Source organism: Lygodium microphyllum, chromosome 16 (genome assembly GCF_053477565.2).
Source record: "Lygodium microphyllum isolate KBCC chromosome 16, Lygodium_microphyllum_v1.1.10, whole genome shotgun sequence".
NCBI classification, from domain to species: Eukaryota; Viridiplantae; Streptophyta; class Polypodiopsida; order Schizaeales; family Lygodiaceae; genus Lygodium; species Lygodium microphyllum.
The window spans coordinates 147,494,890-147,502,389 of NC_141150.1; the positions used below are offsets into that span (position 1 = coordinate 147,494,890).

The 7,500-nt window shown below is 54.1% G+C and overlaps 2 non-coding genes and 1 pseudogene across 2 annotated transcripts in view; all 3 read left to right on the forward strand.

Annotated features, from left to right (window-relative positions):
* Window positions 1-5,455: 5,455 nt before the first annotated feature.
* On the forward strand, window positions 5,456-6,177 carry LOC148023891 (18S ribosomal RNA; annotated as a pseudogene; the record flags this gene model as incomplete).
* A 350-nt stretch (window positions 6,178-6,527) lies between these two features.
* On the forward strand, window positions 6,528-6,680 carry LOC148023892 (5.8S ribosomal RNA). The gene has a single exon (XR_015693942.1). It is a non-coding gene; the product is annotated as a 5.8S ribosomal RNA (ribosomal RNA).
* Window positions 6,681-6,924: 244 nt separating this feature from the next.
* Window positions 6,925-7,500, forward strand: part of LOC148023893 (25S ribosomal RNA) — a 3,402-nt gene continuing 2,826 nt past the window's right edge. The window contains exon 1 of the ribosomal RNA XR_015693824.1: window positions 6,925-7,500. This exon is cut by the window's right edge and continues 2,826 nt beyond it. This is a non-coding gene — a ribosomal RNA (25S ribosomal RNA).

The following is a 7,500-nucleotide window of genomic DNA, read 5'->3' on the forward strand; positions in this document are numbered from 1 at the left end:
GAGGAGTCAAAGGCCCTAAGGGGAGACGAGTGACGACAAGTGAAGGAGTCGTGCAGCAGACTTGGTACGCTAAGTGGTTGTAGGACCCTCACTCTCCCAACGAAACCAGCTCGCGACTGGGAACGAAGTGCGGCTTGTATCGATACGGAAGGAACGTAACATGTGGACAGTTCGAGAAGGTCCTAGAAGGGACCACGCAGCGGATTTGGAAGGCCCGCGGGAATGTGGCAGGCAGGACCACTTCAGTCCTCACCTTGCACCCCTAGGGGATCCCAAGGAGGAAGATTGACCCCTTGAGGCGGCTAACCTCTTCGATGCCGTTGGGTCTCCTACAAGAGACTATGTTACTCAAGTGAGTGGAACGCCACAAGAAGATGGAATGCCAAAGGCAGGATAGCAGGACCCGCGTAGCACCGTTTGTCTTCGAAGAGTAGGGGCAGAACTGGGAGGATGAAGCGTTGGCGCTCCCACCAGGCCCTGATCTCCCAAGAGATGGACGTTGAGCATGCATCTCAACTTGATCCTTCAGTATGTCAAGGTCACCGGCCGTAAGAGACTCCCCGTCCAGATAAACGACCATGATCTGGGTGGTCTCATTTTTCTTTTTACAAAAATGGATTGTTCACATAATGATATACGCTCTTCATGGGGCCTTCCTCTGGGTGGCCTCGGGAGCTCCGCGACGCTAGGGGCCACCCCCATCGCTGTTATACCGGTACCGTGGCAGCGTCTGGGTAACATGAACGGGCCGGTCGTCAGACCCTTTGGTGATGCACGGGGACCTGGGGGACTAGTGAGTGTATCACCGGGCTTGAGCCAGGGCCCGAGGGGAGTTACTAGTGCTCCTATCCTCCCACGGCCTCATGGGGGGATAGTATCTCTTTTAGTGGGGCAATGCTCGACCAGTGCCGGGAACGGAGGCACACATTACTCATCAAGGGTGGCATCACCAAGACAGGAGAGTGGGATTCACCCTATTGAGGTCGCACACCCCCCGAGTGCGGGGCAAAGCGACGAGACTTCTCAAGGGAACCAACTCGGTCCCGAATACATTCCCGTCAATGATGCTGTCGAATCTCACTGTGCAGCCCATTCGAGTAGTTTCTATTGTGGGAGAAGACAGGCGTTAGCATCATTTGCCGAGGTGGTCACTCGCTCCAACACAAGAAGCGGGAGGGGAGAAGGGAATGTCCCTACTCCGACGAGGGACCATGTCACCGCTAGCGTAGAGAGGGTGGAGCCAAGCCACCCCACATCAACAGGGTTAGCTTCGGAAGGATCGAACATAGAAAGAGCAGCGGTAACCAACACTTCGCTTAGACAAGCGACGGCAAGCGGGGAAATTGAGAAGCTATGCGTGTGAGGCGCTGAGAACTTGTCGGAGCGACCCTTCGGGCAACTCCTTAGACGAGCCTCAGGGGACTTGTGGCACCACATTTTGAAGTGGGACAGGGTCCAGAGCCTCAGGTCTGGGTGCAGCCGTTTCGACATCCTAGTACATCGAAACGAGGCCAATGCATTATTGGAAAGATTGAAGTCGGAAAGCAGGTTTAGTAGATGGCATATTAGAATGTCGGTGCCGTATCACTCACGCCATGCGTTACGCAACGAGACTCGTGAGCGAAAACGTAACGTGAGACCCAAGATTGTATCTCTCAACATAAATGGCTTGCGCAGCAAGCGAGGTGAGGTCGACTACCTCGCTCATAGACTTTCATGGGGAGTGATTGGCCTGCAAGAGACTCGAATCTTTCAAGGAAGTTGGCCTATGCGACTCCCAAGCTACACTGCCTTCCAGGCCTTGGGTTCGCCAGAACCTGGAGAGAGAGGTCTGGTTACACTTGCAGCAACGAAGTATCGGGCTTTCGAGCTTAGCCGAACCTCCCCCAACATGTTATTCATTCAACTCCTACCCGCAGGAAAGGAGCCATGGATTCATGGGAACATATATATCCCGCAAAAACAACTCAAGGAGGCAAGGAAAAGCGCACTCAGTAAGCTTGCAGTGGCCCTCAACATACTTATACGCAAGGGCCTTCCGATCATCGTGGGAGGTGATTGGAACTGCAAGCGGAAAGCCTGCATGAGGTGGTTAAGGAGGGAGTGCCCCGAATACTCAATCCTCACGATTCGAGGCTCGGCACTAACTTACCACTCACCTAGAGGGAAGGGAAAGTCAGACATTGACTACTTCATAGTCAACCAACAAGCAGCATCTTTGCTAGCACACGCGAAGGTTGAACGCAATGTGGACATATCAGATCACTGGCCTATCTCATGCTCAGTGAGAGCCTCGAATGATACGAGGGTACAAGAGGAGCGTCCACAACCTCCGCGCATTGATGCTTCTAGAGTGGAGCTAGCGGCCCACTCATTCTTATCGAATAACAGGTGGAGCATCTTGAGAGATCTCCCAGGAGAGGGGGGCGACAACGTGCGTGTCCTGTGTGAGGAGTTTGAGCACACGGTGAAGTCAATCGCGCAAGAATCCAGCGTGATGTCCGTCAAACCCCCACCTCGACCAAGGTGCGGTTTCCGCCTCTCCCCGAAGGCGAGGAGGGCGATCAACCAAAGACGAAAGGCCTGGCGAGTGGCCAAGAAGTTGATACCCAACTCGCAAGAAGGACGGAGGGCCTGGTCGCGGTATCGGAACCTAAAGACGAGAGCCGTTAGAGAGTGTCGGAAGAGCTCCAAAGACTCATTTGACAAGTTCATAGAGAAGGGTGCGGAGCTTCTACGAGAAAGAAACCTCAAGAAATTCTGGACTCACCATAAGAAGTTGACGGGCGAGTGCAGAAGTAGCGGCATTGAGTCGCAACCCATCAAGGACCCATCGGGGAACTTGCAAACGGACCCGGAGGTCCTGAGGAACCTCTGGTTTAGACACTATCAAAAGATCTTTGAGGCAGGAGAAGGACATAGTAAAGACGCGGACTTCTGGAAGAATAAGGGTGACGATCTGCGACTATGGCCTCGATTGCGGGAGGTGGAGAGCCCCATCGAGTGGCAGGAAGTCCTCTTCATGTGTCGAAAACTCAAGCGACACAAGGCCCCGGGAATCGACGGGATTCCCCTCGAAGTCTTCAAACTATTGGCTAGAGACAAGGGACATAAAGATAATCCCGAAGTACCACGCACCAAGATGGGGGAAGCAACTCTCCACGTGTTGAGAGCTGTCTTCGACTCGGGAGAGATTCCCGAACACATTGATACCTCAGCGGTTGTCCCCATACCCAAGAAGGGGGACCCGACGTCAATGGACAACTATCGGGGTATCTCCCTCATCGCAGTGGTACTCAAGGTCCTCTCCTCCATTGTGGCGCAGCGCCTGTCAGATAACCTCGAGAAGAGGAAATTCTTCCTCCGAGGACAAGCAGGATTTAGGCCAATGGAGGAATGCATTGCCCAAGTCGTGACGCTGGATGAAGGGATTCGACGCCGCCATAACGTGGGTAAGCCAACCTACGCAGCGTACATTGATTTTCAGAAAGCATACGATACAGTACCTCATGAAGCACTATTCATGAAACTACAAGCGGCAGGTGTGGAGGGCAAAACTTTGAGATTTATCAAAGCGTTATATCACCGATCCACAGTTCGGGTGAGGGTGGGAGATTCGTTATCCGACCCCATCCCCGTAGAGAGGGGCGTGAGACAGGGGTGCCCCATGTCACCCACCCTATTCAACATCTTCATTAACGACATCATACGGGAGGGTGACAACCTAGGTTGCAATATTCCTGGGTTGAAGGAGAAACTACAAGCTCTGCTATTCGCAGACGACGTGATTCTCTTAGCAAACAACCCAGAAGACTTGCAGAGGAGTTTAGATAGGATTGCCGAATGGGCGAAGAAGTGGGAAATGAGATTCGGAATTAGCAAGTGCAAAGTTACCATGTTTTTTGGTAGCGATGCGGAGAGGACAGCCTTTAAGGCAAGACAATTCCATATTGGCGGAGAGGATGTTGAGCACTGTGCTGAATACAAATATCTCGGCGTGACTCTGGATGAACATCTCTCCATTGAAAAGATCACGAAAGAGAGGTTGGGATCGGGAAGGAAGGCATTATATGCCCACCAACACTTCCTCACCTCACGATCTGTGCCAGTTTGGACCCGTCTGTCCTTCTTCAAATCTTGTGTATATCCCGTATTAACTTACGGGGCGGAGCTTATGGGGGCCCAAAACCAGGGAAAGTTGCGCTCGCTGGAGAGGATGGTGGCAACTAGAATGCGATGGATTGTGGAAAAGAGTAGCAATTCGACGACGGTGGGGGGCGCTACTTTGCACCATGAATTACACATTCCCCCTGTAGCCGCATACTGCGGAGGCCAAAGAACCCGAGCTCTTGCCAAGTACCCACACCTCAAGACCTGGGCGCGAGAGATGACTCGGAATCCAGCCCCAAAAGGCGCGAGAGGTAAGTGGACGTGGGAAATGCAAACACGACATTGGAAGAAACGATACGTGCCTGATGCGCCGCTGAACGCGGTGCGCTCACACGTGTGGGCCAAATGGGACAAACAACATGACTGTGCGTCCCTCAAGCCATATCTAAAACACAAGTTCGTAGGTTCCACGGGGTACTTATTCCGAAGTAATCTCAGGAGGGGGGTGAAACATGGAGCAGAACGCTATCTACTCTTGGCACGCGTTGGAGGATTGGTCCTTCGGGACAAGATTCACCCAAGAAGATCACAACAATGCCCTTGCTGCAATCAGCCAGAGGCTGGATCTTCACTTTGTCACATAATGCTCCAGTGTGACGCATTTACGGACCTTCGGGACCGTACTCTTGGCAACCTCATTCGAGAGAGTCGAGAGATCCTAGGCCTCGACGGCACCGATGAGGAAGCTGTCGTGATCCTCCTTGAAGGGGAGGCAAGTGGGAAGAGGTTACCCAACTGGGTGGCCCCGAAACCGCACTCGAGGGGTGTAGTGGCTGGACATGTTTCAGTCGTTGCATTCCTTGGTGAAGCTATACCGCGATACCTGCGAGAACTACATAGCTCATAAATTCCGATCCCTTGGGAAATGACGATGATACCCCGGAGACATGAAATACATGTGTCACTGAGCTGTATTCTTGCGATATCACCAAACGGTTGGCTTTACCAGAACTGGTTACCTGTAGCAATGGGGTCTTAAGGTAACCTGCGGGAATGGACTCCTCCTACGAGCCGACGTCCAAGCTGGGCATGGCAATCCCTCTGCGGGAACTCGTCGGGATGGGGCGTTTTACCGGGTGAGAGTTAGGGCGATCCTTCCTCAAGTCCCGGACTACCTGGATTCCCACATGGGGGTCTTGGTGCCTACCCTCACTAGCCAAGAAGGGCTAGTCTCCCCGGAGCTATCAACCGAAGGGAGTGGAGGAAAGCGGATGCGTCCGCCGAAGCCGGAGGTGAAAGGGTTTGGCCCTGTGATAGCGCGTACACTAACGTACTATACTCACTTGATGAGCATAGCATGAAGGTGCACACCCGACTCACAAAACAAAACAAAAAGCTGAAACTTAAAGGAATTGACAGAAGGGCACCACCAGGAGTGGAGCCTGCGGCTTAATTTGACTCAACACGGGGAAACTTACCAGGTCCAGACATAGTAAGGATTGACAGATTGAGAGCTCTTTCTTGATTCTATGGGTGGTGGTGCATGGCCGTTCTTAGTTGGTGGAGTGATTTGTCTGGTTAATTCCGTTAACGAACGAGACCTCAGCCTGCTAACTAGTTACACGAAGGATCCTCTTCGTGGCCAACTTCTTAGAGGGACTATGGCCGTCTAGGCCATGGAAGTTTGAGGCAATAACAGGTCTGTGATGCCCTTAGATGTTCTGGGCCGCACGCGCGCTACACTGATGAATTCAACGAGTTTACCACCTGGGCCGAGAGGTCTGGGTAATCTTTTGAAATTTCATCGTGATGGGGATAGATCATTGCAATTATTGATCTTCAACGAGGAATTCCTAGTAAGCGTGAGTCATCAGCTCGCGTTGACTACGTCCCTGCCCTTTGTACACACCGCCCGTCGCTCCTACCGATTGAATGGTTCGGTGAAGTTTTCGGATTGCGGCGACGCTGGTGGTTCGCCACCGGTGACGTTGTGAGAAGTTCATTAAGCCTTATCATTTAGAGGAAGGAGAAGTCGTAACAAGGTTTCCGTAGGTGAACCTGCGGAAGGATCATTGACACACATCCGTCGGGACAATGCGAACCTTGGAATGTCCGTGAGGGATCGTGCTCGGAGGCGCGGTCGGCATCCTCTCTCCCCTCGTCGGAGTCGGGCGACAGTGGGGGAGGCTATGCTTCGGGGTCGTCCCGCGACCGTGCGGGTGGAGGAGGAAGGAGGGACGCCTTCGACCTCTCTCCCTTGCTCGGGGCGATCCCCCTCCGTCGTGCTCGTTCGGGCACGCCGCCGCCTTGATAAACCCTTTGCCCCTCCCCGCACGCGGGGGTGGCAGGAGGAACTTGATAAACCTTGTCTTGTCTGAGATTCCTCCCCTCGGGAGGATCGAAAAACAAAACGCAACGACTCTCAGCAACGGATATCTTGGCTCTTGCAATGATGAAGAACGCAGCGAAATGCGATACGTAGTGTGAATTGCAGAATTCCGCGAATCATCGAGTCTTTGAACGCAACTTGCGCCCGCGGCTCGTCCAAGGGCATGCCTGCTTGAGCGTCCCTAACTCCCCCACACCCTCTCCCCTTCCTCGGGGGAGGGGGTGGAACTGGTCGTCCGCGCGTCCGACGTGATGTCGCGGTCGGCTGAAATGTACCGGTAGCACCGTGCGGTGACGTTGCTCCGCAAGGGTGGTTCGTCTCCTCGTCGAGGTGGCGGCTGTTTGCGGGTGCCTCTTCCCGGGTGCACGTGTCGGATCCGGCTCTTCGGAGCCGGGGCTTGCCCTCGGCGACCCGAAACGCAACTCGGACCTCAAATCAGGCAAGGCTACCCGCTGAGTTTAAGCATATCACTAAGCGGAGGAAAAGAAACTAACCAGGATTTCCCTAGTAGCTGCGAGCGAACCGGAAAGAGCCCAGCTTGGAAATCGCACGGCTTTGCCGTGCGAATTGTAGTCTGGAGAGGCGTCCTCTGCGGCGGACCGAGCCCAAGTCCCCCTGGAAAGGGGCGTCAGAGAGGGTGAGAGCCCCGTCGAGCTCGGACCCTGTCGCTCCACGAGGCGCCGTCGACGAGTCGGGCTGTTTGGGAATGCAGCCCTAAGTGGGTGGTAAATTCCATCCAAGGCTAAATATGGGCAAGAGACCGATAGCGAACAAGTACCGTGAGGGAAAGATGAAAAGGACTTTGAAAAGAGAGTTAAAAAGTGCTTGAAATTGCTGGGAGGGAAGCGAATGGAGGCCGCGGGTGCGCCCCGGTCAGATGCGGAACGGTGCGAACTGGTCCGCCGCTCTACGCGGGGCGCTGGTCAGCGTGGGCCGGTGCGGCGGGACAAGAGCGGGCTTTAGATGGCTCGCCGATGCCGTCGCGTCGGTCGAGGAACGAA